Source organism: Octopus bimaculoides, chromosome 4 (assembly GCF_046866305.1).
Source record: "Octopus bimaculoides isolate indiv1 chromosome 4, ASM4686630v1, whole genome shotgun sequence".
In the NCBI taxonomy this organism is placed as follows: Eukaryota; Metazoa; Mollusca; class Cephalopoda; order Octopoda; family Octopodidae; genus Octopus; species Octopus bimaculoides.
This window is the reverse complement of record NC_142931.1, coordinates 117,984,877-117,994,876: the sequence shown is the minus strand read 5'-3', so window position 1 is coordinate 117,994,876 and position 10,000 is coordinate 117,984,877.

The following is a 10,000-nucleotide window of genomic DNA, read 5'->3' as shown; positions in this document are numbered from 1 at the left end:
TATGTATTTTATAATAATTGGTGCCACCTTGTTTATGGCTAGTGTTTCCAGAATCCACGTGTGGGGAACACTGTCGAAAGTCTTTTGGTAGTCCACCCAGGCCATACTGAGGCCTTTCTTCTTTCTGCGGCTGTCTTCAGTTATGGCTTTATTGATCAATAATTGGTCTTTACAGCCGTATGAGCCCTTGCAGCATCCCTTCTGCTCTTCTGGAAACAGGTTGTTATTTTCCAGGTGCTTACTCAATCTCTGCGATATTATTGCAGTAAAGGCTTTGTAGATCGTAGGGAGACAGGTTATAGGTCCATAGTTTTGTGGTTTCTCCGTTTCCGTGGATTTGGGGATTAAGATGGTTTTCCCTTTCGTGAGCCATTCAGGCATTGCCTCTGGTTCTGCTAGTATGTTGTTAAAGTTTTCTGCCAGCTTTTTATGCATTCCTGGCAGGTGTTTTAACCAGAAATTTGGGATCTTGTCGTGTCCAGGTGCCTTCCAGTTGCTTAGTCTTTGCAGTGTCTGGGTGACCTCTTCAGTTGTTATAGGGGCCCAGAGTTGCTCAGGTGCTAAGTTCGTTGTTTTAATGGTCCTTTTCTGGGGTTGTTGTTGCTTCACCGACCATATTTGTTTCCAGAATTCCTCCAGTTCTTCTGCTGTTGATGCTGCAGTAATGTCTATTTTATTTTTACCCAGTTCTTGGTAGAGTCTTTTTGGATTGGATTTGAACTGTTTGTTTTGTTCAAAGAAACGTTGGCGTTTCTCATACCGGCGGATCCTTTGTGCTTTGGCAAGGATGTCTTGCTTTAGTTTTTCTTTTGCCTCACGTAAGTCTTTTTCTGTAATGCTGTATTTGTACAGTATTTTTGTTTTCTTCTTGTTACTTAGTTGTGTTGATTGTCTACTAATTTCGTTGAGAATCGATAAATCTTTTCTCTTTTTTTCAATTTTGTTCTGGATGTTATTTATCCACAAGGTCTGTTTGGGTGGTAGAACTCCTGTTCGGATGGGTTTGAGTGAGTATCCTGCTTCTTTTGTGGCTGCAGTGGCTGCCGCATATATTATGTCATTTAGCTCAGTGATATTGCCTGTTGTTTCTGTGGTTGTTAGTTCCGTGACGGCCAGGTTTATGCTATTTATTATTGATGTTGTTTTATTGTCTATTTTGATTTTTGGGAGATATAATCTGTGGTCCATTCTAAGATCTGTGGTTTTCAGTTCTTCGGTTATTCTCATTTTCATAGCATCGTAATTATTAGGTTTCCCTTCGTTATTCCCAGGCTTTAGATTTGTTTTGCCTTCCTTTTCATTCATATGTTTGTCTGTGGTGTTCTGGATTGGTGCTTTCTGTACACTATTATACATCTCTACGGTCTGGGTTTGTTGTTTATTGTTTACTTCGTTTTTGCCGGAAATGTTACGTTTGTCCTCGTGTTCTGCTATCTCAGTGTTTATATTATTATTTGGCATTGCTGTGTGACTATTATCTAGATTTTCCTGATGTATTTTTCCTTTCAATTGTTCTATTTCTATTTCTGATATCTCTTTTGCTTTTAGAATATATCTTCTTATGTTAGCTAGTTTGTTAGGGTTCATTGTTTTATCGAGGTCTTTATTTACATTATTTTTCTTCCATATTTTATATGTATGTGTTGTTGCGTTTTCGTTTTTTGGGTAGAGCACTGCTGTGAAATAGGCGTGTAGGATCGAAATGTATTCCTCACGTGTCCATTATTATTATTATTATTATTATTATTATTATTATTATTATTATTATTATTATTATTATTATTATTATTATTATTATTTATTATTATTATTATTATTATTATTATTATTATTATTATTATTATTATTATTATTATTATTATTATTATTATTATTATTATTAAAGGCAGCAAGCTGGCAGAATCGTTAGCACGCCAGGCGTAATGCTTAGCAGTATTTCATCTGCTGCTAGAAAATAAGTACCAGTTACACACTGGTATCCCCTCCCTAAAATTGCTGGCCTTGTGCCAAAATTCGAAACCATTATTATTATTATTATTATTATTATTATTATTATTATTATTATTATTATTATTATCATCGTCGTCGTCGTCGTCATTATGCTGGCATGAATTGTATGATTTGGTGGCATCCGACGAATACGAAGACTGCATTGCGCTCCAGTATCTACTTTGACATTGTTTTTTATGGTTGGAGACCCTCCCACGTGTCAAACACTTTACGACGTATACTGGGTACTTTTTATGGGGGAGGGCAGTGTAAGATCTTTATGCAGTTTGCAAGACTAAGGTCTTCTTTGGCTAAGTGGGGCTGCTGTAGAGAGGGTGGTGGCTTTATGCCATGTGCTGAGATGTTGAAATATGAAATAAGGGAGCAAGAACTCAGCACGCTTCTTGCTGTAGAGAAACCACATGGCAACTCACATAGATTGTGGGAATGACTGAGGGTTGGGGCCGGAAGGAGATAAAATAGTGGTAATAGAATGTCAAAGTGAACCTTCAAGGTATGAAGTGTGAAGAAATGAGTAAAGAAAAGGGAGTATAGATAGGTAGAGGTTGAAAGAATATATGGGAGGGTGAGAGACAGTTAAAAAATGGGAATAGGTGGGGGGATGGATTTTATATATCGAGGAACAGATGTTGAGGGATAATAAATGGAGAAAGTATGGAAGATTAGGTGATAACTATAGAGAGAGAGTAGAGCTGAGGAGTGGTTGTAGTGAATGGTTAATAAGGAGTGGGGTGTGATACATATGAGTCGAGGGGATACGGGAGAGTAGGAGATGGCTGGCAGTGCTGATAAAGGTCGTGATAAAGAACAGCAGAATAGTAATAAAGATACAATAGACAGGAGAGAATTGAGAGATGATGTGTGAAAGATAGAGGGTGAAAGATATGAAGGAAGATAGGTTGCAAAGCTTGGAAGCAGGGGAAGAAACAGGCGTAGTAGATGGGAAGCGTGAATTATATGGTGGTGGAGAAAGAAAGATGATTCGGTGACCCAAGAGGAAATGCGAGCAGTATAAAGAATGAGGATAGAAACATACACACGAACACATACACATGCACATACTCACACACACACACACACACACAACCATACATACACACATGCAAACGTACGTACATACATATATATTGTTTATATATGTGTGTGTGTCTGTGTATGTGTCTGTGTGTGTGTGTGTGTGTGTGTGTGTATGTGTGTGTGTACATGCTACTGGCGGTGTTCCTGAATGGCCACAGCCTTTGAGTTGAAATATATAAAAGAATAAAAGAATACAATATAATTAGAAAATATATATGCATATATGATACGTATCATAAGTATTCATTCTTTTATGTTTTCTAGCCTAAAGGCTGTAACCGTGCTCATGTATATAATATATAGGTATAATGTTGTGTTTGTGTGTGTCTGCGTCTGTGTGTATCTGTGTGCATGTATGACTAAACATTTCCCAGTTAAAATTGTTGCATAATTCCATTTTTTAGTTTAAACATATTGTTTCCTTTATTTCCAAAATTATTCTTTTAATTTTTACTGAGACACAAGCACATGATCTGAAAGTCGTGATGTAAAATTTATATTGTATACTTTTCGTAATAAAATTTAATGTAACTGAATCTAAGAATTAGAAACCGCCTTATAAACTCGACTGACAACCAACTTAAAAATACTACTAAAGTTCTCTCTGTGTTTCATTGTTAATGTTCTTGTTGGTTAAAATCCCACCTTTGAATACCACTTCTGTTTTAGCCCAGTATATACAGAATTATATCTTTATTCAATATATGTAGTTCCCTATGACAAAGGACGTTAATACAAGAGAGATAATTGTCCCATCAAAGCAGGCACGATTAGTTATTTGAATATGAAATTGAGAAATATGAAGAAGATGCATGGAGTTATCATGTTTATTTTTTTTATTTTTATCTATTTCAAAGTTCTTAAAACTTTTAGTTGGTGATAATTATATGTAGTACTGTTTCATTCCTTTTAGAAATTTTTAGCATGATATAATCCATAACTTATTATTTAGATATTTTAAGAAGTGGGCTATTTCCTAGAATTTAAAGATGAAATTAGTTACAAGCTAGAGGATTCATGGAATGCTTTCTTTTTCAACATAGAACGTTAGTAGTTTAGGAATCAAGAGAAAGAGAGAACGTTCTTAGTGTTTCCTACAGAATAATATCCAAGGAAATTCTTCCTTGAGGGAATATCTTTCAGTAGCCAATAATTTCAACGTCAACTAGAAATCATCTCACAAGTCGTTTTTCAAGATATTCTTTGAAGTGTAACAGTTATTTAAGGCTGCTATTTCTTATAGTCAATCATGTCTTAAAGGCAGCAGTGTATCGTATGAGGGAGGTTTGGTCGTTATATCAAACAGCCGTCGTTAAAGCGCTCACATTGACTCTATCATGGCGAATGCCGGACAGAGGGGTCACACAGGAAAGCTTGGAATAAGGGGAGATAATAAAGTATATATATATATATATATATATATATATATATATATAGATGAAATGTAAAAGACTTTCTCACGAGCGTTAAACTAATACATTTGTTTGTTGTTTACTTTACACACCCGTCCTCGTCTTTTGTTTTTTTTTTGTAAATTCTCACTATATATATATATATATATATATATATATATATATATATATATATATATATATATATATATATATATAATGTATAATATAGTTTATATAAGGGCATTATTATAAAATAATGCCTCACGCTTAGAGGGACTACTGCATAGTTGACTACTTGATAAATTCTTATAAAGATTTTATCCTTATATTATATTATAAATAATTAGAATATATTCAGTGCTGAATATTATTCTGTAAAAGCACATGTTGCCGAAAAAAGCCCGCCTCTTTCACGGATATATAAGGATGAATAGAAGTCATCGTGCTGTTTTGGGTGCATCAGGGTATGTTGATTTTTGTTTATTCTTTATGTGTCTTGACCATACGTGCACTGATGAATAAAAGAAGCAGCCTACTGCATAGTTTTGCTGTATTAATTATGAAACCAGTGGTTTGCTGTTAAGTTAAAAGTTTTTAGGAGGTTAGCTTTGAAAGTTGCATTCCTCGCGATCGGTAAACATGTGCTTATTTTGGTAGTTTTGACTTATTAAGTCCCTCTAAGCGTGAGGCTTTATTTTATAATAATGCCCTTGTATAAATCATATTATATATATTTATGGAAAAAAATGATGTTTTTTTTTTCCTTATGAGGTTTTTTCACGCTGACTACTTGATAAATTCTTATAAAGATTTTATCCTTATATTATATTATATATAAATGTATATATATATATGCATATATATATGTTATTTATATTATTTCATTGAACGCTACGCATCCATTTCCAAGTAAGTTTATATATACGTATATATATATATATATATATATATATATATATATATATATATATATATATATATATATTTGGTAGACAGAAAATAAAAGAAGCCCGTCATATATATATATATATATATATATATATATATATATAATCATCATAAATATACAGGGATTAGCAATTGAGTTGCTTCTCCAACATACTGAAAATTCAGAAATAGCAGTCAAAGAACTACTGATTCCAAACTACAAATTTTTCTCTAAAGCGGATGGCGATATTTATGGCACACATAGAACAAATATATATATATATACCAACGTGTGTGCATGTTTTTGTTTGTTCCCCATCACCGCTTGGAAACCAGTGTCGGTGTTTTTACATCCCCGTAACACAGCAGTTCAGCAAAGGTGAGTAGGCCAGTGTTTCTCAACCTTTTTACCCTTGCCTTGCGTACCCCTTAAAATAAATTACATGTCTCAAGGAACTCCAGCACAAAAAAATATACACCATATCTTTCTCTTATTCTTCCATCGTAGTTCACGTGATAAATATGATATATATATGTGTGTGTGTGCATTATATATATGTATTACATATATATATACATATACATATACGTATGTGTATATATATATAATTATATATGTATCATATATATGTATATATATGTATATAATGTATATATATGTATATATATGTATATATATATATATATATATATATATATATATATATATATATATATATATATATATATATATATATATATATATCGTGAAATATATTTGCCAGGTAAATGTGGCAGTACCATAGAAGATGATGCTACTGTTGTTTTTAACCCAGGAGGACAACTCCCTCAGCCATCTAACGACACACTGCCTGTGTCCGATTAGTATTTGCGAAGGGAAATTATCGTTTCTATTTCGAGCCTTACGTGATACACACAGACCCGGGTTTCTGGATAGTAAACCGTCATCGGTGTGATAAGCACCAGTTTGTTTCTTTATTATAGGCATAAAGTCTTAATATAGAAAGGACATTACAAGGACAAACATGGGTGTACATAAAATGATTTACGAACGAATTATGAGGTGTGAAAAATTATGATGATGAAATGGTTTTCCAACTGCCAAAGTAGAAAGTTCCATTTTACCGTTTTTACAATTCAGTCGGTGTCGTGTTTGCCTAAAAAAAAAAAAATTCGATCTGCAAAATTTACCACTGGTGGTAATTCATCGTATCGAACTCGTTCGTGCGCCCCCCTCACCAACTCCACATTCGAAACATATTGGCGGTCTGCCCTCCACCACGATTCTCAATCTGGATTTGTCGGGCAGAACTATCTCTTCCATAATTTTGTTGAGGTCAGGTAGGCTGATATGTACCATCACATCCAGGCCATACCTCCATCAGTTGACCTCCGCTGTCCTTGACATTTTCAGCATCTCTGCTCTCTCCTCTGTATTGTAGAGGATGGCTGCCACAAGCCAGTCCTCGTTAATTTCGGGTGGCACTCTCCCTATCCTTACTCTGGCTGCGCGTCTGCCACAGTAAGTAGGTAAGAGTGCCCACTTTGCCGTTTTCAAGGCTACGATGGAGTACTTCATTGCTTCGTTCTCATTAACGAAGCGCACCTCCACCGTGCCAAATTTTCTTCCTCTGTTATAGAATGTCGTTACTTCCCTTACGTTCTTCAGACATTCTTCTATTTCTTCAACTCCTTCTATTTCTATTTTTCCTGTCGCTACATTCAGCGTTTGATAAGTAATTATTTTTCTTTCCGACTTCTATGCTACTTCTTCGTGGCGTGTCAGTCTAAGGCATTCTCCTTCCCTCCTCAACAGGTCATCAAACCACTTGTAGTCCATGTCCTCCACTGCCAGTTCTCGTATCTGCAGTAGTTCGGCTGTCAGGCCTCTGCCTGTTACCGCAGCATAACTGCCTGTCTGGACCTGTGAACTCATATTTCCGCCATTCACCGCTTCACCCATAAATGGGGAAGACAAATAAAATCTTCAACAATTTCACAAATGCAACACAATATTCAACAATTCAATAATTCAACAGTACATCAACTCAACAACTCCGCAATTCAACAATTCAGAAACTCAAATAAAAAGACGCAACTCACATCAACGTGACAATCGACAGCTAGCGATGAGAACTCATTCCAAAAGCAAAATACTATATGCTTTTTCCAGAGACAAACTGTCGCTGATCTCGAGAAAGGAGAAACAAGCAATATTAAATTTCTGGGCGAGAAGTAAACAGTAGCAGCACGGAATGAATTTCAGACATCACTAAATATATCCTCAATGGATATTATATATTTTTGATAACATAATAGGTTAGATAGGATGAATTACGATATTACAATAACGAAGGCGGTGAGCTGGCAGAAACGTTAGCAAGCCGGGGAAATGCTTAGCGGTATTTCGTCTGCCACTGCGTTCTGAGTTCAAATTCCGCCGAGGTCGACTTTGCCTTTCATCCTTTCGGGGTCGATAAATTAAGTACCAGTTACGCACTGGGGTCGATATAATCGACTTAATCCGTTTGTCTGTCCTTGTTTGTCCCCTCTGTGTGTAGCCCCTTGTGGGTAGTAAAGAAATAGGTATTTCGTCTGCCACTGCGTTCTGAGTTCAAATTCCGCCAAGGTTGACTTTGCCTTTCATCCTTTCGGGATCGATGAATTAAGTACCAGTTACGCACTGGGGTCGATGTAATTGACTTAATCCCTTTGTCTGTCCTTGTTTGTCCCCTCTATGTTTAGCCTCTTGTGGGCAATAAAGATAAAGAAACGTTAGCTCGCTGGGCGAAACGCTTAGCGTTATTTCGTCCGTCTTTATGTTCTGAGTTCAAATTCCGCCGAGGTCGACTTTGCCTTTCATCCTTTCGGGGTCGATAAATTAAGTACCAGTTACGCACTGGGGACGATGTAACCGACATAATCTCTTTGTCTGTCCTTGTTTGTCCCCTCTATGTTTAGCCCCTTGTGGGCAATAAAGAAATAAGAAACCACATGGTTCCAGGTTCAGCCCCACTGTGTGGCACCTTGGGTAAGAGTCTTCTACTACAGCCTCAAGCCGAGAAAAGCCTTGAGAGCGAATATGGTAGGCGATATATGTGTGTGTGTGTGTGCGTGTGTGTGTGTTTGTGTGTATGTTTGTGTGTGTGTATATATTTGTGTGTATATGTCTGTGTTTGTCTCCCTCCCACCATCGTTTAACAACCGGTGTTGGTGTGTTTACGTCCCCGTAACTTAGCGGTTCGGCAAAAGACACCGATAGAATAAGTTCTAGGCTTACAAAGAGTAAGTCTTGGGGCCGATATGTTCGACAAGAGGCGGTGCTCCAGCATGGCGGCTGTCAAATGACTGAAACAAGTAAAAGAATAAAAGAATATTTATGTGTATATATATATATATATATATAAACAATTGCAGAGCTGAGTGTTAACTGTGGGAGACTTGGTTGCTATTTCTAGCACATCGATTGACTACGCACATCCTTATTCATTGGTTCACCATTCGTTTGTTACATACAGCGTTTTTTATACATGATAGGAAACTGTTTTCAAAAATGAAAATCAAAATGAGCTAATGAATAATTTATTTATTTTTTGCAACCAAAAATTAGACTGATCAATATCAAATTAGTTGGAAAAATTAGAAGAAAAAAACGAAATAAAAAAACAACATTATTGCTACCTTTCCGACAATATCTTTGCCAACTTTGACTATCTGTTTGTCTGCTTTTTCCTTCTCTCTCTGTCTCTGTCTCTCTGTTTCTATCTCTCCTTATATATATACATATATTTATATACACATACACGTGGATATATCTATATATATGGGTACATATATATATATATATATATATATATATATATATATATATATATATATATATATATATATATATATATATATATATATTATATATATATATATATATATATATATATATATATATATATACATGCATATATATACACACTGAGATACACCTCTATATATACATATATAAATGCACGTGTATATATGTACATATACATATAAACACAAATGCACACATATATCGAGAGGGATTGTGTATGTATGTGTGTGTTTGAGAGAGAGAGAAGGGGGAGAGGGAGAGGGTAAGAGAGAGAGAGAGAGAAAGGGAGGGAGGGTGGGAGAGAGAGGGTGGAATAGAGTGTTCACAAGCGAGTGGTAGACACGTAAGAATTTTTTAAAGTTTGCCAATAAATTTTATATTGATCGCTGAAATTCTTGATTCCATATGTGTGCGGGTGCGTGTGTATATGTATGTTTGTATATGCTTCAATATATATGTATGTATGTATGTATGTATGTATGCATGCTTGTATGTATGTGCGCGCTAGTGTACATATGTATGTATAAATCTGTTTGTGTGTGTGTGTGTGTTTATGTTGGTGTATATGTGTATGAAGAGTCAGGTTTATAAAATATTTATGACGTTTATATTTCTATGTAACATTTCTAGATATAAGACTAAGTCAGGGCAATTTGTGAGGCTATCTCACAGAGTATATTAATGAACTTCAAAGCAAATACTATATAATTCTTAGGATAACGCAAGCATTTCTCTGAAGTCA